This window comes from Peromyscus maniculatus, chromosome 16 (genome assembly GCF_049852395.1).
Source record: "Peromyscus maniculatus bairdii isolate BWxNUB_F1_BW_parent chromosome 16, HU_Pman_BW_mat_3.1, whole genome shotgun sequence".
NCBI classification, from domain to species: Eukaryota; Metazoa; Chordata; class Mammalia; order Rodentia; family Cricetidae; genus Peromyscus; species Peromyscus maniculatus.
In genome coordinates this window covers 6,554,196-6,580,013 of record NC_134867.1, presented here as the reverse complement: position 1 = coordinate 6,580,013, position 25,818 = coordinate 6,554,196, and the positions used below count along the sequence as shown (strand labels likewise).

General features: G+C 37.6%; 1 pseudogene; it reads left to right on the top strand.

The window, feature by feature from the left end:
- Nucleotides 1-24,907: 24,907 nt before the first annotated feature.
- Nucleotides 24,908-25,367, top strand: LOC102923941 (U6 snRNA-associated Sm-like protein LSm4 pseudogene; annotated as a pseudogene).
- Nucleotides 25,368-25,818: the final 451 nt, after the last annotated feature.

Genomic DNA, 25,818 nt, shown 5'->3' with positions numbered 1-25,818 from the left:
CTTTTCTCAAGGCCTGATCTTGTCCTTGTTGAAGTTTATTCTAAACCCTAAGTTATTATGTACTGTGAGAAAGAAAATTAAAATATCAACTTTTTGGTATATTAGCAGCAATAAGGGTTTTCTACTTTTTCAGAAAACATAGTCAAATACTGCAAACATAGTGAAATATAGCACTTGAAATATGGGGTAGCTGCTATAATACCAGGTAATATCATTTGAACAGCCCCTGGAAGTCCTTTCCATGAATTCCAAACTCTTGCTTTATCATTGTTTTCCTCTGGTGAATTATTTCAATCACAGATTTTTCTCCCTATGCCATTATCTTTCATCGAATGAAACACAAAATCCCATGAGCTTATGAGAAAATTAATCCATGACATGCATTTTGTGGATGTCTCCCTAGCTTTGCTCACAGTTTTTAGAATACCATTATTAATGCTAGCTAAGAGAAGCCTTTTCAGTCTACTATGTACTAAATATTGCATTGTACAACTTACATTACTAACTTTAATACCTAATTTGAAATATATATTAATATGTCCTGTGTAGTGAATGTAAGTGCATGATCGGTCTTATGATCACCCAACCAAAAAGGTATACAAATAGCTGGATGACTCAGGGGTGTGCCTGGTAATTACAGCCATTTTTTATAGTCACGATGAGATCTAAATGTTCATGGATGCATCAATCAAAAAATAAAATCCAATACTTTATTTTGACCCTGTGGGTATGTCAGTGAAATCATAAATGAAGCTTACTTAATGGAATAATCTATGAATAGATCTAATGTTAGACACATCTTAGAAATGAATTATTGTGGACTATTTTCAATAAATAATGTACATTGTATCACTTGTACATATTTCACATTGTAAATTTGTGTCATTGGTTGAGTCTAGACCAGTTCCTGTAAATCTCCTTTTGCTTCTGTAAAGGACATATGTAATCATTTGTGTCATGTGTTTAAACACAGACTCCTCTTCCTTGTCAGGAGTATATGGGGGAGCCAGAGTGTGGCACTGTTTCCTACCAGTGTCTGTTGTTGCTTTCAAATCTCATTAATTGTACTAGGGTCATGTTTAGTGCTGATGGAAGACTTTGAATAAGAGACCAGGAAAATGGAGTGTAACCTTAGGAAATTTTCACAAATATTGTCTAGAAATCTCAAGCTACTGGCATTGGAGTAGTGTGACCCAATCTGTTGATGAAGACTGAACATAGATTAACCAGGACTAATCTGGTTTTCTGGCCTTTTTTTTTACATGGACCCTTGTGTACCTGGTCATTATGTGCCAGGCTGAGATGACAAAATTATGTGCCCAGTAATTTACACTGACGTTTTAGAATTGTCCACTGGTCAATCTGGACTACTTTCCTTTCCATGATGTGAATTATATGACAGACAACTGCACACAGAAACTCACCCTAACTGAAAAAAGACTTCTCCAAAATAAAGAATCCACATCCCATTGCTCTATGTTACAGACAGTATTCTAATTTCTGCTAAATCCCCTGTCCTCTTGTAGTGTACTCAATAAACTGTTTATCCTATCTACACTACCTCAGTGATCTGTCTAGTTCAGTTAGTTTCTCTCAAGAGTGAATGTTCTGACTTCATTGCTAGTATTTGTACAGATGTGAGGCTTCTTGGAACAACCTGGTATACATGATCATCTAAGCTTTATTTAGTTTCAAGGAGAAAGAAATCTGGTATTGTTGATACTAAATAAAACAAAACAAACAAACAAAAAATCACAACAAAATAAAACAAAAAACCTAACAAAACAAAACAAAATCTTTGAGCTATTTAATTTTGTATTGTATACTCTCATGCTAAATGAAACTGTTCCTTTCTTATTATTATATTTTTCACTTCTACTTAGCAATAAAATTCTTGAAAATAACTTAAACATTAAGCGATATTACTCCTACATTCTTATTTTTTGAAGAAATATTTTATCACACTCTTTCCTCAGTGTGATTCTGACTCTTCTTACTAATGTTCAGTACAAAAGGTTTATGTCATAGAGGCTTAGGTGTAGGGCTAGGGGTATGAATCTATTTTCAGAACATTTGTCTAGCATGTTTGAGGTCTTGGGCTTGATGCCTAGTGAAAAAGATAAATTTGAGTGGAAAGAAATTGCTCTTAAATTCCACCCACTCTCGGTACCAAGCTATTCTCCTTTTATTCCTTGTTGTATAATTTACCAGTCACTGAAGAATTACTGTTGTCAACTCATGACCATTCCACAAGCTTTGAGAACTGTATTAAATAGCCCATTGTGTCTTCTATTTCACCAACTTCAGAAAGTACTTAATATTCAAATAAGTTAAGCATCCTTTTACTTATCACATCATTTAATGACATTTATAGTGTTGTGTTCATTACTTTATTATATATACCTCACAGTAAGGACAAATGTAACCTTCACCTGATAAACTTTATTCCACAAAAAAGCCTTTGGATGAGCAAAAATGGTGGCATAAGGCTATAACTCCAGTCCTGAGTTAGTGGAGGAAGAAGGATTGCTTGTAAATTCAAGGCCAGTTGGACAATTGAAGAAAAGCATCTGAAACTTCTGGCTTTAATGAAAATGGTTTTATTTTTAAAATCAATAATATTCTCAACAGTTCCATGAGTGAGTACATACCACATTTGTCTTTCTGAGTCTGGGTTACCTCACTCAGGATGAATTTTTCTAGATCCATCCATTTGCCTGCAAACCTCATGATGTCATTGTTTTTCTTTGCTGAGTAGTATTCCACTGTGTATATGTACCACAATTTATTTATCCATTCTTCAGTTGAAAGGCATCTAGGGTGTTTCCAGGTTTTGGCTATTACAAACAATGCTGATATGAACATAGGTGAACAAGTGCTCTTGTGGTATGATTGAGCATTTCTTGGGTATATGCCCAAGAGTGGTATAGCTGGATCTTGGGGGAGATTGATTCTCAATTTTCTAAGAAAGCACCATATTGATTTCCAAAGTGGTTGTACAAGCTTGCGTTCCCACCAGCAGTGGAGGAGAGTTCCCCTCGTTCCACATCCTCTCCAGCATAAGGTGTCTTCAGTGTTTTTGATCTTAGCCATTTTGACAGGCGTAAGGTGGTATCTCAGAGTTGTTTCGATTTGCATTTCCCTGATGATTAGGGATGTTGAGCAATTCCTTAAATGTCTTTCAGCCATTTGAGTTTCCTCTGTTGAGAATTCTCTGTTTGGTTCTATAGCCCATTTCTTAATTGGACTGTTGGTCGTTTTGATGTCTAATTTCTTGAGTTCCTTATATATTCTGGATATCAGTCCTCTGTCAGATGTGGGGTTGGTGAAGACCTTTTCCCATTCTGTAGGCTGTCACTTCGCCTTGTTAACCATATCCTTTGCTCTACAAAAGCTTCTCAGTTTCAAGAGGTCCCATTGATTGATTGTTTCTCTCAGTGTCTGTGCTACTGGTGTTATATTTAGGAAGTGATCTCCTATGCCAATGAGTTCAAGACTACTAGATGTGGAACAAGGATGACTGGACTACTACTCTCATGACCAGGGAGGCTACCTGGAAAACAGGACCCCAAGAAAGACAGCGGGAGATCCCAGTTGGATCAAGAACAGAGAGGGAGAACAAGAAATAGGAGACCATGGTAAATGAATTCCACATGAGAAAAGAAAGAAACAAAGTGCTAGAGAGGCCCACAGAAATCCACAAAGATACCTCCACAATAGACTGCTGGCAATGGTCGAGAGACAGACGGAACTGACCTACTCTGGTGATAGGATAGCCAAACACCCTAATAGTCGTGCTAGAAACCCCATCCAATGACTGAGGGATCTGGATGCAGAGATCCATGGCTAGGCCCTGGGTGGAGCTCCGGGAGTCTAATTAGCGAGAAAGAGTAGGGTTTATATGGGCAAGAATTGTTGAAACCAAGGTTGGATAAAGCACAGGGACAAATAGCCAAATGAATGGAAACACATAAACTGTGAACCAAAGGCTGAGGGGCCCCCAACTGGATCAGGCCCTCTGAATAGGTGAGACAATTGATTGGCTTGATCTGTTTGGGAGGCATCTAGGCAGTGGTACCAGGTGCTGTGCTCATTGCATGAGTTGGCTGTTTGAAACCTGGGGCTTATGCAGGGACGCTTGGCTCAGTCTGGGAGGAGGGGACTGGACCTGCCTGTACTGAGTCTACCAGGTTGATCGCAGTGCTTGGGGGAGGCTTTGCCCTGGAGGAGGTAGGAATGGGGGGGTGGGCTGGGGGGAAGTGGAAGGGGGCAGGAGAGGGGAGAACAAGGGAGTCCATGGCTGATATGTAGAACTGAATGATATTGTAAAATAAAATAAAAGGAAAAAAACAGTTCCATAAATTATTTATGAGTATTAGGGTTTGCAAGAGTTATGACTCAGACTCTGATTAGAAATGCTTTCTGTTTTACCAGCCCCATTGTTGTGTGTGAGCATCCTAACAAATGCTCCACCTTTGAAATCTTACACTATAATGTTAAACCTGCTAATTACCACATCTTTTCCTCCTCTTACTCATCCACTCTCACTTTACCATATTCTGAAAGACAACATTCATATCAACCTCATTAGCTTTTTTTTATCCACTTGCTAATTGAATGATTTGGAGACTATTTAGCTCATTCTTTGTGTCCTACTTGACTGATGACAATGAGTTAAGAACAGCATCAGCTGCATGTATTTGACATAAGTACCCATCAGAGTAGTTCCTGGCACATAGTAATCATCCAGCAATTATTAACTATTCATGTTAATCAGGCTTACTATACCACCATTATTATTGCTCTTTCCAGTCTCCAGATTAACCCTTTACTTATTTCTCTTCTTTCTTCACCAAAGTTCTTCAGTATTTGAGTGCTCTTTCCCCTCATCGTGCTTGTGCGCAGCCTCCCCAAATCACTTTCTGTCTTCTTCCATCCGTGTTTGTGAGTGCGGCTGAAGACAGAGACACGGGTCCTTAGAGTCTGTGGTTCCCACTGTCAGCTGCCGTATCCATGCTGCTCATCAGTTCTGTCACGGGTCATGTATTTTCCCTCTGGTGGCAATTACAGACTTTCTTTTGCATTTTGAAATCTCGTCATTACAGTCATGTTCCCATTCTTCAGAGATGACCTGTTTCCTGTTTCACAGTATATAATTAAAGCAGTTAGATGTCTGGCAACCTGTTTTCTAGATCGACTGTTAAAAAGGTTACCTGTCGGTGAACCCAGAGACATTTCTAGTTTTCCCTGTGATGATGAAAAGTTGCTTTTCTGACCTGAAAGCCATTGCTTGTCTTTAGGTCATTTTGGTTTCTCCCAAGTCTTCAGCAAGACTTTATCAGCCATGCTTGTTTCTTTTCTTCAGAATAAACAGATTCTCATGTCTAGACAAAAACACTAACAGCAGCAGCAACAATGAGTCCTTTATTGTCCCTTCAGACTTTGCCTATTGCCTACTGCAGCCAGTTTCAGCAATGGAAGTCTGTAAGCACATTCTTTCTTTCTTCAGGATCTCTCCACACCTCCTTACTCCATAATCTTGTTTCTATTTCCCATTCAACAGGACAGACTCAGTGAAATTATTGAAGGGTTACTTACAATGAGCTTACCTTTAGTAAGCCTTTTAGAGTCCCTATCAACCACCCTATCCTCTATTTTTATGTCGTCCTGGGCTTTGACCACCAAAAGTTTTAAAATCCACGTCGAAAGACAAAGCAAACAGTTGGTAGAACAGAGGTGTACAGTGCTACATTCTCTAACTTGTCTTTTTCACAGCTGGGAAGTACAGGAATAAATGGTCTTGTTGAAATTATATGTGGCCAATAGGACTTTCTGATGCTTCCTTAGGTAGGGTTTAATTTTTCAAAAGATTATGTCAATAATTTAAAAAATCATAGGCATTAAGGGACTCCAGTATGGTGCTGCTCTTCATTACTACGGCGGTTTGTATGTGATGGTCGTTTGCACATGGCTTTTCCATTGGGTTCCTAAAGTGACGGAGGGAATTGTTAATAGTGACATTATCACGTAAGCACCATTGACCCCAGAGGCAGCAAGCACCTTGAGCTGTTCCATTTAACACATTATATATATATATATATATATATATCATATACTACATGTACTATATGTATAATCTCTCATATATTTATAGAAAGATATTCTTGACCCAAACTAATTATTTTACATAATCTGTTTGTCACACATTCACATACACAAAAGTAAATTTGTCTTTATCTCTCCTTTGTTATACTAATTCAATATTTATAAAAATTATTTGTCTATTTTTTTACTCACTCTGCATTTCATGTAATACTTTATTATTTCAAATTTCAAGGCTGTTTAACATAAGTCTAACAACATCAAGAATCATTTGCATGTATGAAGTGTTAAGTCACGTTATTCTATAAGGAAACTGTAGTCAGTGCTAAAACATAACTCAGGAGATCTGGGATAGGTCTTAAACAGATGAATCTGTTTCCAAATAGAACTTGAAACAAGATACCTGACTTTGTATAATGGCAAGTGTTTAGTCCATAGAATGTAACTGACTGAGTTTTAGGCAATTTCTATTACTCATTAATTTCTCCATTATGCCCCTGTTGAATTACATATATTAAATAGTTTTAATTTTGTAAAATTCTTCTAAAGCTATCATTTTACTTGAAACTTTAAGCAACCTCTGATGGAGAGAGACTGGATACTAACATTTTCACTTTTTTTTCAGATAAAGGCATAGATTTTTGTACCTAAAGCAACTTACATGATTTTAGTGATCAAATAGCATAACAGTGTGATTGATTTTTTCCTTATAAAAAGTGTTATATAAAAGCAAATTTGTATGCTTTGCCTTTAGCATGAAATAAAAGGAAATATTTTATTTTAGTAAAATTTTAAATACTTTTTATAATATGCCTTTATAGCAGTTGCCTAGTAAAATCATACTCAAAAGTTTCCCCTTAATTTTATACAAAAATTTCTTTGGTGTCATCCATTTCCTGCTCTAATGAAAATGCTAAACTGGACAGGGAAATGCTTATGAGGCCTCAACCCTACACATAGAACTCTACATAAATGAGGGAAGTCGGGAGAAGGAGAGGTGGTATTCTCCAGGGAAGAACACACCAGTTGGTTCTACAATACCAAATATTCAGCTCTGAGATCATACACACAGATATACAAACTGAGCATGTTGCATTTATGCCTCTAGGAACATATATCTATATACATATAGATACTTGAATACAATAACAATTAGAGAAAAATAAAAGGCCACAAAATTTAAAAAGAGGGGGTTGGGTATATTGGAGGGTTTAGAAGGGGAAAGGAGAAATGTTATAGTTAAATTATAACCTCAAAGAAAATGAAAACACAAAAATGTTCTTTAAGAACACTCACGTGTGTTGAAGGAGGTACTGCTGTCTTTTATAAACGAGACAGAACAGACATGTTTTCTGTATGAGTTTGAAGATATAGTTGATGAAGCTGCCCTTCTGATGCCAGAGGTGGAAATTACTTCATAATTTTCTATCATTGTGATGTGCTGATCACCAACTTTGTAACACACAAGGCAAAAAAAAAAAAAAAGCAGGCAAGTAAGCAAGGAATAAATGATGAAGGAAGGAAGGAAGGGAGACAGGGAGGGAGGGAGGGAGGCAGGGAGGAAGGAGGAGAGGGAGGGAGGGAGGGAGGGAGGGAGGGAGGGAGGGAGGGAGGGAGGGAAGAAGGAAGGAAGGAAGGAAGGGAGAGAGGGAGGGAGGGAGGGAGGCAGGGAGGAAGCGAGAGAGGGAGGAAGGGAGGGAGGGAGGGAGGGAGGAAGGGAGGGAGGGAGGGCGGGAGGGAGGGAGGGAGGGAAGGAGGCAGGCAGAGAGGGAGGGAGGGAGGAAGGGAGGGAGGAAGGGAGGGAGGAAGGGAGGAACTTCCTTCTGAGAGACAGGTGGCTCTTTGCATCCTCTCACCGCTCATTCCTATGGGTGAGAGGTATCAAAAGATAAAGGAAAATGAAAATCAAAAATAGCATTTTCTTTACAAGACTTACATAGACCTCTCTTTCAGAATGTTGAAATCTGTAAAACAATGAAGAGAATGCTTGTTTCTACCAATAGTGTACTCATGAAATGATGTTTATTTTTGGAAAACTTGGAACAGAAAAGTAGAGATAAAAATGTAGGATCTCAAATTACAGCAATTAGCATAACACTACAAGAGTTAATTTATTAGTTGCATATCAATTTGTATTTCTTGTATTACCATCTTTCTGAAATATTTTCATACTCTTTTGAAATAGTTTTGAAAAGGCAGTGTGTGTGTGCTTTGTTCTTATTCATTTTATGTGTGTTTTGTATATTGAGACTTTATATTTTTATAAATCTTCACTTTATAACAAAATAACCACCAAGTTAACAAATAACTTTTCCTTCCCAACTATAAGTATTGGGGTGTTCCCTACACACTAAGAAATGGGTGTCCTGGTGAAGGACTGATGTGAATGAGAATGATTTTTGTGAGCTGGTGTGACCCATGTTCAGATGTTCCCACTTTTTTAATTTTCATTTACGTTAACTCAAGGTTCCAAAATGAACTGAAACACGTACACAAATAAACTTGTGGTGAATACAGCTTGGTAGTTCAGAATCTGTGGTATGCGTTTTAGTAACCTCCATACCCAATTCCCTTATTCTGTTAAAGACACCAAATCTCTGCAACCTAGTATTGTTACCTGTAAAATGGGAATTCAAATGTTGTTGTTCTATAAATTAAGACAAGGAGGAGCAGGGAGGGGGCAAAATGAACACCAAAGCTGTTTGATAACGTGTGTGTGTACATGTGTATGTGCATGTGTGTGTCTATGTGTTTGTGTGGAGTGATAATCACTGGGGAAGACGTTTTAAATTTGAGATTGGGCACATGGAAGGAACTGGAGAGAGGAGACTTAGAGGCAGGAGGAAGGAAAGGGACGGGGAAATGATGTATTTATATTTTAAATAAAATGTATACAAATAAATAATTTTTAAAAAATGCCTGAATGTTTAAACATAGCTTGGGACTTTTAATAATCACGGTGCTGGGAGACATTCTGAACTGCTGAGATCTTTTCTCCTGCTGTCAGGTTGATCACCACGTCTGCATTTCCCTCCATCACACGTCATGGTTGACGCATTTCTATGCAAGAAAAACCTTTACTGTGCCTACTTCCCATTGCATTTGATATATTTCATTGAAAAACTCTTTGTTTCCTTTCAATGAAATTCACTGTACAGAGATAAATTTGCAGATCTTCCCTCTTGCAATTTATGTTCACAGGTGCTGGGAATATTAACTGTGTATTGCCTAAAATATGGAGAATATTCCTGAGACAGTATGTTCTGATCATACTCCACTTTAATTGCATCAAAGACACCATTAACCTACTATTTTACCTAGAAATTAGAGTGTTTTCATTTATAAAGCATACAGCTATATACATGCTTAAAAAAAGTCAAAAATAAAATCAATTTAAGTATTTATTTGTATGTTGTTTTGTTTCAAATTATTACATAATTGATTCGAAACAAAATTTGAAGTAAAATAATATAGACAATCTTTTAAATTATTTTAATTTGTACTTACTACTTACAATTCCCAGGAAGCCAAGAGCTCATTTTGGCTTGCAGTATATACTTTGTAAAGCTTTCTATGCATTTGCTGACATAAAACATTAGATTTTTCTTTCTTTCTTTTTAAAATTTTCTTTAAGGCAGCATCACAGTTGCACTGTGAAGCTGGACACTGTGGCCCATGCCTTTGTCCCAGCATCTGGGGGACTGGAGCAGAAGCTCATGATTCTGAGTCCAGCATGTGCTGGAGAGTAAACAAAACACAAACAGTATCAGCAACAAAAACTGTGGCCGACATTTCTATCTGTGGCAATAGAAGTCTACGGCCTTGTTGTATAAAAGCATGCAACAAAAGGCCGGGCTGGACTCTCAGGCATTAGCAAATATCCTAAAAGCACATTTGTCTAAAGGGGAGAAATTTACAGCATTGGGGATCACAACTAATTGTAATTTACAAGTTTGCCTTAGAAAATTCCTTTATGCTAAATTAGGTTATTACATTTCACTTTTTGCCTACAAACCAGCCAAGTGTTTAAAATAGTAGTGGGGCTTTGGATTAATTCCATTAAACCTTTGACCCCTTTATTCCGTGAAATTTGCACCAGTGGGAACCATTTCCATCACACAGACAGGTGCAACCGGCCACTGATTTGGTGGTTATCAAACATGTCTGCTTCATTTTGGCATTCCATCGCCTTCAAGAGCTATTTATTGACTCATACATTCTAGCACTATAAACATTACACCTTATTTATAAAATGTATTGTGACAGGAAAAAAGAGCGCTAGTCAGAGTGATTTATGGCTGGCAAAGGCTTTATCTTATAATTCAGTTTATAAGCACACTGCCATAACTGGCATAAATTTATATTAAATAATCAAAAGGGGATTTATTTTCTATTCTTACTAACTTTGGTTTTTACTTTTTTTTTTTTTTTTTTTTTTTTTTGGTTTTTCGAGACAGGGTTTCTCTGTGTAGCTTTGCGCCTTTCCTGGAGCTCACTTGGTAGCCCAGGCTGGCCTCGAACTCACAGAGATCCGCCTGGCTCTGCCTCCCGAGTGCTGGGATTAAAGGCGTGCGCCACCACGCCCGGCGGTTTTTACTTTTAATAAATGGTAAATTGTACAGAAGGACGTTAGCACATGAACTTTCAAGTTACCAGCAATATATAAGTAAGAGCTAACCTATTGATGAAATGCCATTCCCATACATATGTCTGTGACGTCCCCATTGAAAGGCAAGGGACAGGTAAAATACTTTAGAAATCATTTAAACACCATGATGGAGCCTCAGACTTTTAAAAGTTAACTGCATTGTAATTATAAATTTAAATCTATTTTTAGTATTTTTGCTTTCTGCATACACAGAATGCACAAAGAAAGGAAGATTTGTAATTCAGACACTAACTGACCTGGTATTTAATCAAGACCCTCACTGTACCATTTTATTCTATTCTCTTTGAGTGCTCCATCAGAGAGAGGGATGGAAGAATGGACAAGACCCCAGACAGTTTGGGGCACTCAGGCTTCAGGATAACCTTTCAAGGACCCTGATGAGGAAATTGTAAAAATCTCAATATGATCTGCATAAGCCATTATGCTGTTTCCTATGAACAATGGATTCATTTCCACTTGCTATATTAATAAGTAAACACTAAAGCCACTGTTCCTTTGCCTCAAGTACAACACTACTGCCACTTAATTATAGCAGCTACTTTTTTATCATCAGGGAAGAAAATAATTAATAAAAGCTTCACAAACAAACCCTGTCTGATCTCTGTATCACCACACTTGTGTTCTGGAAAGCAACAAACACAAACTTCTTCAGCTACAGTTTCACCTTAAGGTAATTCATAGCCTACATACTGCTCATCATGTTCAAGTGCCCCCAAAATACGTATATCTTCAAAGTCTGTCAGACGTCACACAGTGTTCAGGAAAAACAGTGAAACAATAATTATATATCTAAATTATATCATTGTAATTAATTCATGCTACAATTTTATGTTTTTATTCATCTCATTTTCCAAAACCATGCTCTTTTTTTTAATTATTCAATTTTCACTTAAAATTCCATAAAGTTTGTAAAAGATTATAGAGGTCATACATTCTTTAACCAATTTCATAGGATATTTATATTAAAATATATTAATATTCTTAAATAATATCCAGTTCATAAGTTTGATATATTTTAATGTAATTCATCTATTTTCCATGAACTTTTTTTTTAATTTTGCAAAAATTTTATTTGCGTTAGTGTTTGACCTGCATGTCTTTGTGAGGGAGTCAGATCTACTGCTTCCAACAGTTGTTAGCTACCATGTGGGTGCTGGGAATTGAACCCAGGTCCCCTGAAAGAGAAGCCAGTGTTCTTAACCGCTGAGCCATCTCTCCAACCACTCCATAGAACTTTTTAAACATTAATATTACTTGTATAACTTGTTTCTAACTTAGAGATGGACTTACATTTCTAAATTACACAATTGAAACAAAATTAACAAAAAAAACCATAAAATATGCATAAGACGTGCTCTCTTGGTTCAAGATAAACATTTCTGTTAGTGTGATAAAGATTGACAACTCTGCTAGTGAAGTGTAGCAGATGTGCTCCATGCTCCAACCATGGCATGCTTTGTGTTCAGTCTTTATACCATCTGCATGGAACTCAGGCATCACCTAAACTGCCAGGATGTGACAATGACAGACATCGCCAGCGGCAGTGACTAGGATTTAATTTTGGAGGCAGCTCTTAACCACTGGATGACAATAAAGTTAAAATGACTCTCTTGTCTTCATCCTAGAATGATTTTGGAGTTTCTATTTCATACCATGTCTTGAGATTTTTTTCCAAGAACTTAACCTTCAGTAACTCATTGTAGTCACTGGCTTCATGGATTCCTCTTTATTCTCTGCCTTTACTTTTCTTTACGACTGCCCTGTCTCTATCCAAGCATCCTTTAATCTCCCACATCACCATATTCCCCCAGGGCCTACAATTTGATACAGAAAGGAGAAAGTTATATATTCCACTAATGATTATTTTACACCCATGCATATTCTAAGCGCATGCTTTTTTTTTTTTACAAAAGAAAATGATTTTCTATGTCTTTATGTCACACACTTATTAGTTTTCTAAACAATGGATATTCCTATGGAAATCTTTAGCTAATCCAAAATTATTTGTCAAATCACTTTTATAAAAAATATGAAAGTAATGTTTCCTAATTTAGTATATGTAAGTGATAAGACAATATTCTGATGGACATGAAATGTGATTCCAGGTATCTGCCACCTAAATGAAGCCCCCGCCCTGGTCCCTGATGAGGTTATCAACTATATAAAGGTGCCAGTGGAATGAAACAAGTATTACTGTTAGAGTTTAATAACTTCACATTTTATTTTTATACTATAAAAATTATAATAAATTTTCTTTTTTGTGTGCATGCTTCTTTTTTGAACATTTTATTTTACTTATTTTCTCATTTTACATACCAACCACAGATCCCTCTCTCTTCCCTCCTCCCACCCCCAGCCTCCCCTCCCAACCCACCCCCTATTTCCTCCTCTGACAAAGTAAGGCCTCCCATGGGAAGTCAGCAAAACCTGGTACATTCACTTGAGGGAGGTCCAAGCCCCTCCCCCTGCATCAAGATTGTGCAAGGTGTCCCACTATAGGTAGTGGGCTCCACTCACATAACAGGGATGGATCCTGATCCTACTGCCAGGGGCCCCCTTAAGCAGATCAAGCTACACAACTGTCTGGCTTATGCAGAGGGCCTAGTCCAGTGAAGGCTTCACAGCTGTTTGTCTAAAGTTCATGAGTTCCCACTAGTTTGGTTTGGTTGTCTCTGTAGGTTCCCCCATCATGATCTTGATGTCCTTTGTTCATAGAATCCTCTTCTCTCTCTTTGACTGGACTCCCAGAGTTTGGCTCCTAGTACTTGGCTGTGGTTCTCTGCATCTGCTTCCATCATTTACTGGATGAAGGATCTATGATGACAGTTAGGGTATTCACCAATCTGATTACTGGGGTACTCCAATTCAGCCACCCTCTCCACTATTGCTAGTAGTCTAAGCTGGCTAATCCTTGGGGATTCCTGGGAACTTCTTGAACACTCGGTTTCTCCCTACTCCCATGATGTCTCCCTCTATCATGGTTTCTCTTTCATTGCTTTCCCACTCCATCCCTGTTCTAGCTCGACCATCACATTCCCTTATGTTCTCATTCCCCATTCCCTACTTTCTATTGCCCCCGCCCCCCATCCTCAGTTTACTCATGGAGATCGCATCTATTGCCCCTTCCCAGGGTGATCCATGCATCTCTCTTAGGGTCCTCCTTGTTCTTTATACAGTTATTTGAAATAAATGTTCCTCCTCTGATCTTATTTTCATTATGGCCAAATGTCCAGAGTCCTGATCAAAAGACTGTAAGATGCCTGAGTCAGTACTCACAGTCCCAGGCATCAAGTAAAGTAGCAAGAGATATGGCTCCTGAGGAATTCATAGCCCCAAGGAAGGAGAGGCAGAAGTTAATTTTAGGAATACTTGAAAACTTTTGTATGCGTCTTCATTTAGCACCTATCCATACTTGTAATTTCTCTTCTTTTTGCTTCCGATCGTTTTTTGTCTTTGGAGGTAAACACGTTAGAAGGAAATTCAGCATCAACACTGGCATTGGAGGTAGGAAAGGTTCATTTCCAGGAAACTCCCAGCAGTGAGATCCTGTGCTTTCTCAGCAGACACGCCTGTAAGAACCAGTGCACGTGGAAGAATTCTAAGCTGTTCTCCTCTGCCGCTCCTTTCTCCAACCACACTTCCTTTTATCATTCTTTGTGAGAACTGCACGCTCAATTTCCAAGTTAACTTATAAAAACTTCCTCTTGACTTTTCAAAGTATCCCACGCCCTTGGCAATGACTTCTAAATGGACTACAGTAATCTAAAACAAATAAAAGAGTGTCCCTGTTCCTTGGCCCTTATGTAATCAAACTGTCAGAAAGCAGTATGTATTCAACAGTGATCTGATTTGAACACAGTCTTAGGCGTTGTCAAAAATGGAAAGATTTCATGAGATTTTTTACATCTGGCATTTAATATTCTACCTTTGAAACAGAGTACATTCTCTGTTGTTGATAAATGAGCTACTAGGCGTCTTAGGATTCCACTGCATTCTCTCTTGAATGGCTGCTGCTTAATTTATGGTAAGCTGCCACCCTTATCTAACAGCTTTGCACCCAGTGTTTCTCTTAATGGACTCCATTTAGCTCAGAAAATTTATGTTTCACATTATCTATCATGTGTTTTGTTTCTCTGGTCAAACAGCATCAAAAATACCATAAAAATGAGATGGAGAAAAACCACAAAATTCAAAGGAAAAATGGACTAGCAATCCTTTAAGAGATTATGGACTTTCTTTTCTATCCCAAGTAAATAAAATAGCTAATATTGTCTCAATGTTGGAGGTGACCTTCTCTACTTTAAATAATGAAACAGAAATGATTTATGGTGATGCATTTTGTGCTACTACATTTGGATCCATATAAATGTTGTACAAAATTTGGATAATGCATCAATTTACTCATGTTATCTAAAAGTAGAGTACCCTTCTCTCTTTTTTTGGCTGAGTATGTACTTATGCTGTATAAAATTATTTCAAGCCACCCTCCAAACAAAATATCCCCAATTTACATTGAACAATCACAGCCACCTGGAAAACGTGTACTGTATTTAATTTTATCTAATGGAGCAGAGAGTCTGATGTAAAGCTGTGCTTCAGAGAAACCTTTAATAAACATGTGAGGAATAGAGGAGGCATTAGTCTGTGTGGGATGGTTTCTGTGCAATTATTACTAAGCAATTAGTACTTCATTTTTAAATCACTCATTACTTCATTAACTTTTCATAGTTCAATTACAACTTACTTTGAAGATGGCTCAATAGGAGAGCTTATACAAAGTTTATGAAAAACCCAGTTTATTTCTTATGATAGAAAACCATATGCTAGTGTTTATTAAAATATAATTAATGTGATACATCTAATGCATAGCTCAAGCTGCTTGTCATTAACCAAAAATGCAATGCTGATGATTGGAAAAATAAATTATTAATACAAATATATTACAGTAGGTTATGTATTAATATAAATATATAGTATGTGTTGTATATTGTCTAATATATAGTATTATATATAGCATATATTATAATATATAGGGGTTTTATTATTTAAATTAGAAGTTAACATAATACACAAGCATCTAGCAATACTACCATTTTCCATTGCCAAAGCCTTCTTGGTAAAGGATAAGAAACACTCTTTCCCATGTATCCTCTGAGAGTGGTGAGGATCCCCAACCAGGGCAAAGAAGAAAGCTTAACAATGCTGTGAGTATTCAGGACTCAAAATCTTCATTGCTTACAGTTAGCAATGAGGAGCATATCAAAATCAATTTCCCAATCAGCAAAGTTCACCAACTTATAAGGTAAGAAATGTAGTTCTGAATGTATGTATTGTCTGAATAGTTATTAAATTAGTTATGTTATCAGTTTCTTGATGTGGGTGCATTTGTTTAAAAACTCTGAAAATTTGTCATTGTATTTTGGTGGTGTTGCATTTAAATTTCCTCCAGAAGACAATTTTTTAAATTTAATATTGGGACTACTAGGAGCTGTGCTGTATTTGTCATTAAGGATAAAAAAAAATATTGTTCTAGTATCCCCATCTAGTCTTTCTATAAACATACATTTTATCTTCCCTTCATTGAGAGATCCTCCCCTGCCCCATAGTCCTTTACTTTATACCTAATCTCTGTTGTTACAAGGATTGTAGTATGCCTATCAAGGGCTGAAAAGCTAACATCCATGTATAAGAGAATACATAAAATATTTGCCTTTGTGGGTCTGGGATTTATCACTCAAGCTGATTTTTGTCTAGTTCCATTCATGATGAACTCATAGAGAATGTGGTAGCATGCACATTATGTACAGTTTTAAGACAGACAGGGTTCCCGATCCTGAGATAGGGAAGTATACAGGAGTTCCCATCCCCAATCAAGGAGCTATCTCCAATTGGCAGTTGCATGCAAAGGAAAAATTAGTTTTCTTCAACAGCCTCTTGCTGGGTACATAAAACACATTTAACAGTAGACCCCATGTCCATTGCTTTGGGGGAGGAAATTTTTATTTTACTGGTCTTTTGCCTGTACATTATGTTTTTTGAGTTTATATTTTTATGGGTTTTATTCTTGTCTCTGTGTGTGCTTTTTTCTCCTCCTTCTCCTCCTTCTATTATTATTATTATTATTATTATTATCCTTCTACCACCACCTGTTTGTTTTCTAAAGAGAAAGTGAGAAAGAAAGCACTCAGAAGCATGCAGTTAAGTGGGAGGAGTTGATAGAAGAATCTGGGGGAGTAGAAACCATGATCAGAATATACTGAATGAAAAGGATATTTTCAATAGAAAGAAAAAAGACACAGGCTTTGAAAAAGCACAACTTAAACATAATTTTAAGTAAAGTTCTTTCATTTTAATTTTGAATTTATTTAGTTTCAATAATTCTTAAGATGTGATAACCTTGTAGAAAGGATTACTTGGTTTTCTACGTTAATGAAGGCTTATATCCTCATATCCCATTAACTGGTAAGCATATTCTTATTGTAAGCGGCAACAATCTATGAATTCATTATCTGAATATTCAAATAAAAATGACAAAGTAATTACTATCTGCCATTGGGTTTCAATTGAATTAGTAGTTCTGACATTTCATAGAATTCCAAACAACTTTACAAAGTCCATTTTAACTTTCTATCTATACATGTCACCTTGGAATGTTTTATAACATAATTTTAAATTCATTTAATGTTTGTATATTAATAAACCATTACCACACAACATAATGAGCATCAAAATGAGATGGAGTTATAGTAGAAATGCTCAGAGAATTTACTTTAAGAATATGATGTAATTTTTTTTATTTCTTTGTTTTTTGTAAAACATCACGTCAAAGTTGGACAAGGCAAATCAATGGAATGAAAAGAGGCCAAGGGAAGGCACAAGAATTAGAGGCTCACTCATTCACACACTCAGGAGTCCCATAAAAATACTAAATGGGAAGCTATAATACAAACACAGAGGAGCTGGAGTGGATCTGTGCATGCCCTGTGCTTTGTGAGTGCATATGAGGCCCCACGTAGTTGATTTATAGGGCCTTGTTGTCCTGCCCTCCATCCCCTCTGGCTCTTATGTTCTTTCTGTCTTCTCTTCTGTGGGGTTCTCTGAGCTCTGCAGGTAGATATTTGATGGAGATAACCCATTTAGAGCTGTGTGTCCCAAGGTCTCTCTCTGTGTACTTTCTGGCTGTGGTCTCTACTTATTCCCATTTGCTTCAGGAGACAGCTTCTCTGATAATGACTGATTAAAGAATTTATCTATTAGTACAGCAGAATATCTTTAGGAGTCATTTTACTACTAATTTTTTTAAGACCAGTACTGTTTAGTTTTACCCTAGGTCTTTAGGATATCTAGCCTCAGGCTTTTGGTCACCCAAGTGATAATCAATATGGGTTCCACCTCATGGAGTAGGCATTGAGTCAAAGCAGATATTGGTTGATCACTCACAAGTATTGTGTCAGTATTGCCATAGCATATTATGCAGGCAGGACAAATTTGAAGGTTAAAGGTTTTGTGGCTAGGTTGGGTATTTACATTTCTTTTTTGGTAGTATGCAGAGTACCTTCCCATACCAAAGACACTTAGGTCATAAGGGTAAACGTCCTATGTAGGCACCAGAATATGACCTCTCAATACTGTAAGAGTTTTTAGGTGCTGTCTTCAACAATGGGGGCTTGCTCTCTGTTTGTGAAGAGCAGCCTCTTTTCTTGGTAACAGCTTGGATTATTTGGGAATTTCTATGGGACGCCTTTGATCAACCACTTAATTGGATGTAAATCAGTCCCAGTGCTAAAAGCTTCAGTTGGTGGCAAGAGATGACCAATTGGAACTCCAACTCCCTCAATATTTAGGGCCTTCATTAGGATCACCTTCATATATTTTAGGAAGTTTCCACTGTACTAGGTTTCCATGCCACCCTCAAATGCCCCTCAATTCTAGCTGTCTCTCCCCACATTCTCTCCTTCAACTCCATCTCCTTTACCTTTCCCTGCCTGATTCTCCTGTTCCTGCATCCCCTGCCATCAGTCAACCCTTAAAATTTATTCGATTTCCATATCCCAGGAAGATCCTCATGTTTCTCCTAGTCCCTTCCTCTGTAACCTAACATCTCTAGGTCTATGGATTGTAGCTTATCATTTATTTAATGGCTATTGTCTACATATAAAGAAAGACATACCATTTTTATCTCTTTGGGTCTCATTTATCTCACTCAAGAAGATTTTTTTTCTAGTTCCATTGATTTGCCTGCAAAATCCATGATGCCATTTCTTTAACGCCTGAATAACAAACACTCCATTGTGTAAATGCACCATATTTTCTTTATCTATTCTTCTGTTGGAGGACATATAATTTGCTACCAATTTATGATTATTATGAATAGAACAGTAATGAACATGGTTGAGCAACTGTCCTTGGGTAGAATGATGCACCCTCTGGGTACACGCCACAAAGTGTTACAGCTGGGTCTTGAGGTAGATCAATTCTCATCTTTCTAAGAAACTGCCACACTGATTTCCAAAGTAACTGTACAAGTTGTACTCCCACAAGCAATGGGGTGCTCTCTGTACCCCACACCCTTGCCAGCACAAGTTATCACTTGTTTTGTTGACCTTAGTCATTCTCCAAGTGTTTTGATTTGCATTTCCTTAATGGCCAAGGATGCTAACAATTTCAATTCTTTCTCAGCCATTTGAATTTCCTCTATTGAGAATTCGGTGTTTATATTTGTACTCCATTTTTAATTGGATTATTTGTTTCCTATATATCTAGTTTCTTGAGCTTTTCATATATTTTGAATATTAGTCACTTGTTGGATATGGAGTTGGTTGAAATATTTCCCATTCTGTAGCCTGTCTCTTTGTTAGAATGACAGTGTCCTTTGCCTTATGGAAGCTTTTCAGTTTAATGAGGTCTCATTTATTAATTGTTGATCTTTTTTTTCTGTGCTTTGTTTTGTTCATAATGGCTTTTGAATACTTGATGCCAGATTCACAGTTTTGCAATTTTCCAAGTATTTTGTTTGCTTAATTGTCTTATGATATTTATTTTTACCATTTTATCATCCTTAGAATGAGAACTTAGAAATGTTAATAATTGTTCACTCTAGAAGTTTTATCTGTTCATAAAATGATTTAATGATATATGTTAAGATTTCCACTCAGCATAGTAATCTTTAATTTTAGCCTATGATGTTGAATAATATTTGACATCATCTAAAGCTGCCACTTATTTGGAAATTTGTTCTCACTGGAGATTATTTAGATATGGTATAGGTAATATAAAATCTCATAACTGAAGTCAAAAGTATTGGTAATGGGGCCCATATGAAAACATGCTGGAATTGATTTGCACTTGCACAGTCTTTCCTAAAGTAAATTTGAAATGCTAGATGTCTTCACTGGACCCTTCAAGTACTTTCTTTGCATTTCTTTTTCTACTTCTCTCTTCTTCAACAGAATTATTCAGATACTAAAGTTGCTTGAGCACTCATATTTATTCACCATTCATTTGTCTTGGGTTTGCTTTGGTTCAATACGCCTTCTCTGGGGTTGTAGTTCAGATTAGGCACCTGTGATTAACTGAACTTCTGTGTATTTTTCTAATAAATTAATATCAGGAGAATCTGTATTTAGTGAATGTGTTTTGGTTTTATAAGCTAGCAGAAAAAAAACAAACATATTGTCTTGATATTTGTTTGCTGTAATATAATATATTATTGCAAAGATGCCTTTTATAGATAAAAAGCATAATTGGAAAGTTTTTCAGTGCAGACAGGGCTACTTATATAGATAAAGGGATTATGCATAAAGTGGAAGCAAGGGCCCCAGGGTTAGCATCAGAAGACATGCAGCCAATCTGAGAACATGACCTTAGCTGGATTTCAGATTTGCTGGTTTCCAATGACTGCTTTCCTATCAGTTTTCCTCATTTTCACATAGGAGTGTGCTCTGGACTGACTCATGCCTTTCTGCTCATTGTTGTATTAAAATCTTAAATAAATTGCTGGGTATGTAGTTCAGTGGAAGAGCACTTGTTTAATACTTGCAAGGCCTAAGATTTAATCTTACAAAACAAAACAAAAGAGAACAAAACAATTTAAACACAGTGAAAGAAACCAAAAAATAGCAATAACAACACCAAAACAACAATAACTTACTACAAAAACTAATAGCTTTCAATAAGAAAAAATCAGACTTCTGTGCAATGTGAACAAAAGCAAGCACTTGTGTGGAGGCTCAAGAATAACAACTGCAAATAAGTTTTAAAAAGTAATGATAGAGGTGCAGAGATTCCGCTGTGGTTATGAGCACACAATGCTCTGCCAGAGGACCCAGGTTCAGTTCAGAGCACCCACATGAGGGCTCACAACCATGAGTGCCAGGGGATCTGATGCTCTCTGATGGCAAGTTAGACACCACATTTATGTGGTACACATACATAAATGCAAAAACTCTCACACATGTAAAAAGAACATCAAGAAATTTAAAAAGTATTTTTAAAGTAAAAATTAAGTAAAAGAGTACAGGAAGTTCAGAGGGAGATGAGTAAGGATGTGTTCTGGAGGTTATTAGAGGAGAATGAGTGTGAGGGTGAATTTATTCAAGAATTGAATACGTCTGTGAAATTTCCAAGGAATAAATTAAAATATGTTAAACCACATATTGAAGGAATTATATCATTAATGGAAATAGAGACTTTTGGGGGTAGGAGAATAATTGGCTTAGATAATTTAATTTTAGAAACTGGTAGGAGATACAGAGATTAATATCTATTCAATACATTTTAAATTTAGAAAATGTAGTTTTGAATGAGAATATGCATCTAGGCTCTGGTATTTGAATACTTGGTCACAGTTGGTGGCTTTGTTCTAGGAAGTTTAGGAGGTCAGGGGTGGGGAAGAGTTTTGAATGTTTAAAGCCTCACCTACTTTTCGGTCCCTCTCTCTCTCCTTTATGCTTGCATTTGAGGATGCAATCTCTCAGCTTCAGCTATTGGCCCCATGCCTGACACTTACTCCCATGATGGACTTCTTATCCATCTGGTATCATAAGCCCCAATACAGCTCTCCTTCTAAATAGTTTCTTTGCTTTCTTATTTTTCACAGTAACAGAAGGTTGACTAACAAGGAATGAAGCATAAAAAGTCCGCTAAAGTTATTTTAAGTCATTGAATGGTTTCTTAAATTTTTGTTGAGAAAGAACATGAAGAGAAAAAGAGTTGAAAATATATTTATGAACTAAGAGGAAGACAAAGAATAAAAATTTGGAAAACAAGTGTGCAATGTTTTGAATAAGAATGTCCCCCCCAGGTTCACAGATTTGAATACTTGGTCAACAAGGAGTGACAGCTTTTAAAAAGATTAGGAGATTGGGCACAGTGGTTCTCTCTCTTCCTGCTGTTTGTGGATCTGGATGTAGAACTCTCAACTTCTCCAGAAGCATGCCTGTCTGCATCCTCCATGCTTCCTACCATAAATAGAATTAACTTAAACTCTGGAACCGTAAGCCAGCCCAATTAAATGCTTTCTTTTATGAGTTGCTATGATCATGGTGTCTCCACAGCAATAGAACACCAACTAAGACAAAGTGGATTCTACTTTTTGAAAGTAAGAAAGTAAAGAGTTATCAGAATAAACAGATATCATCAGAGTTAAATAATATGGAAAGAACTCCTTTATTTTATGGGCTTACTCAAGATGCAAATGCATCATGGTAAAATATCATACATTATAAAATACGGCCATATATGGTTGTATTCTCATGATACCATTTATTCTGTGGTTCATTCCTTCCACAATCATATCAATATTCTGTGGTTCATTCCATCCATAACCATATCAATAACAACTTTGTGCTGTTTGTCTTGGCAGACACTTATAATAGAAATACAGAAAGAGGGGTGGACATTTAGTAGCACAAATAGATATGCACATATGAAAGTACAATAAATGACATGATGAGAAGATCCATCTAGACAAGCATACAATTGCATATGTCAAAAGTGGAATTCAGAGACACTCAAAGCACAATGCCTAAAGTGACAGCCTTCCCGAAGAGTGTTCTTAGCACAGCCTGTCTTACTGAACTGTACTAAATTAGTGTGAGGCTGGAGTTTCCCTCCATTTCACATGAGCCAGGCCAATAGGATCATGTAGCTAGAGAAAGGGGAAAGAGGAATGTGAATAGATATTTTTTTAAAGTTCACTGTGATCCTGACCTCAGCAGAGGTAATTTGCACTTTGGGTATTTTGTAGGGATTTGTAAGCCAGCAGCTTGCAGCCTGGTGCCCTGCACAGCTGAGCTGCCTGCTCTGTAGGGCGCCTTTGCGTAAATGAGCGAAATGGATACTAAAATCAAGGGAAACTTACTTATGTCTCCTGGCACTTTATATCAACTTTATATACTGTAAGTCTTGTATAACAGCAAAGGGAGCTCCCATTAAGTCAGGTGTCAGACACGTTTGATCGAAAAAGTGTCTTTGTCTGCTCTTTTTGGGAACATAATAAGTATGATCAAAAAATTCAGATGTATCAATAACTTGACATTTCTACAGCCTGAAAAAATGTATAGCTATAGCACAGGCAAAAGGGGCAAACTTCTACATGGAAATGAAATTAAACCAGGCGAACTTGGCAGTGGGCTGGTTATAAGGAATTCTGAACCCTGTCAGAATTTTTTCAGTTGTTCTTAACTAAGTATATGGGGAGATTGCCCTAGCTATTGATATAACAAGAGGCTGTGGTTGAGTTGTTTTGCTGAGATGGGGTGAATAGACTTCTGGGAAGTGTAGAACCTTCACTTTCCATTTCCCTGGAGGGCCTGGGTCTCAGAGGGGTCATCCATCTTAGAGTTTTAGGTGATATCTTCTTGGATCAAAAATCTGGGCCAATCTCAGTTATATTTCCAAGAAATGGGCCTAATTTAAGAAATCCCACTGTGGGATTCTGATACAGAGAGACGGGACACCAACGCTTAGCCAGGAACCAGCATTTATTTATGCTGGCACTGGCTTAGTGGATTCACATCCCAAGGCAGAGCCCTGAGTGAAACAGTGTACTGACTTATACCTTTCCTTAGTTCCTTTTGATATTTTAGCCCACTTTTCTCCTTATAGGGTAACATCTTCTGACTGGGTGGTCTGATACAGGACCGGAATAAAGTTACTAGTGTCTACACATACTGATAGTGCCTTGTTGCCTTCCCTGTTTTCTGAGAAAGCCCTATCATACTCTGATAAGGAAGAGGTGGAGTGTGACTCAATCAAAGTTTGTAAGATTGGTTTGTCCAAGGTGGGAGCAGGGTGATGACAGAAGTCTGAAGTCCTGATCAGAGGGTAGCAGCAATTAGAAGAGCAAAGGAGGATACTGTATAATTATGTACTTAAAAGAGAATCCAGACAAAACTTCTATTTTCATATAGACCAAACAGGTTTGCCAACTAATGGTCCTTAAAAAATGATCTGCCTATTACAGCTACCAACCAATCCATACTCTCAGTTCATCATAAATTTTACCCATTTTCTTTATGTCTCTCACACTCAAAAGAAAAATGGGCTTATTCTTAGGAATTCACAGTTTAAGGAAGGGAAGGCTTGGGTAAGGCTGCCTGGCTTACCACATGTTAGTAGCAGAATTTACTGCAAAAATGGGATGTAAAATAGGAAACAAGTTGGTTTAAAAAATAACAGGATTTCTGTTTCATTCATGAGAAATTTTTAATATGGGAATTTCGATCTTTGGGAGACATCTGAAAGAAGATGGTAAATAGTAATTGGTGCTCAGGGGAAATGTTTCATCTAAGGACATGAATTTGGCAGACTTCTACCTAGAGATGCCATTTAGATTTTTTGAGAACTTATGCCATTCATTAGTGAGATTAGAAAAAAAAAATCCCTGGCCTCTCCTAAGAAACACAGCATTTTCAAGCAATGTCAAGAAAAGAAACTTAGAATGTCATTAAGTAGAAGAAAATCATTGGGTATGGAACCATTTCTGAGTCAAAATTACTGAATATGATTTCTTTATCATCTAATTTGAAGTAAACTTTAAAAAAAATGAAACAGTTGTTTAAAAAAATTCTGCGAAAGTCATGGTTTAAAAAGAATTTTGCCGGTGGCACTTGGCAGAGTGTCTCCATAGGAAGACGCTCCCCTTGTCACTGCTGAAGACAGCGCAGAATCACCCCATGCTGGTGGAGCTGAAGAACAGTGAGATCTACAATGGGCACCTGGTGAGCTGCGACAACTGGATGAACATCAGAGAGGTGATCTGCATGTCGAGGGACAGCAACAAGTTCTGGTGAATGCTACATCCATGGCAGCACCATCAAGTACCTGCGTATCCCTGATGAGATCATCGACATGGTGCGGGAGGAGGCCGCCAAGGGTCAAGGGCGAGGGGGACCATAGCAGCAGAAGCAGCAGAAAGTCCGAGGCATGGGCGGTGCTGGCCGAGGTGTGTTTGGTGGCCGGGGCTGGGGTGGCATCCCGGGTGCGGGCCGTGGTCAACCTGAGAATAAACCAGGACGGCAAGCGGGCAAGCAGTGAATGGGCACAGCCCAAGCAGAGCCCAGGACGGTGGGCTAGCCTCTGGGCGCCTTTGCGTGAAGCCTTTGACTGCCACTGGCTCAGTTTCTGGAAGGTTCCAAGTCAGAGGCACCTCTAAAGCCTTGGATGTTCTTTGAAGGGCCGGTTTCTTCTAGGCTTGTTTTGAGTTTCATGTTGGAGCCACAGATTCAGCACGTGTCGGGTTGCCCTGTCCTTTCCCAGTGGATCCCTTATCTCTTGTTATGAAAATAAAGGCGAGCATCACGGCCAAAAAAAAAAAAAAAAAAGAATTTTGCCATGGGCAGAAGGATATTCAACAGACTGTACTTTGAAATTAAAAGCATAAGGCTGGAGAGATGACTCAGTGGTTAAGAACACTTATTCTTCTTCTAGAGGACACAGTTTTAATGCCTAACACCAAGTGAATAGCAAAATTCTGAGTCAAAGGCAAGCAGGCAAGTAGCCAGGCCAAGCATGACTCCATTCAAACTGGGAAGTATTGACTCTTC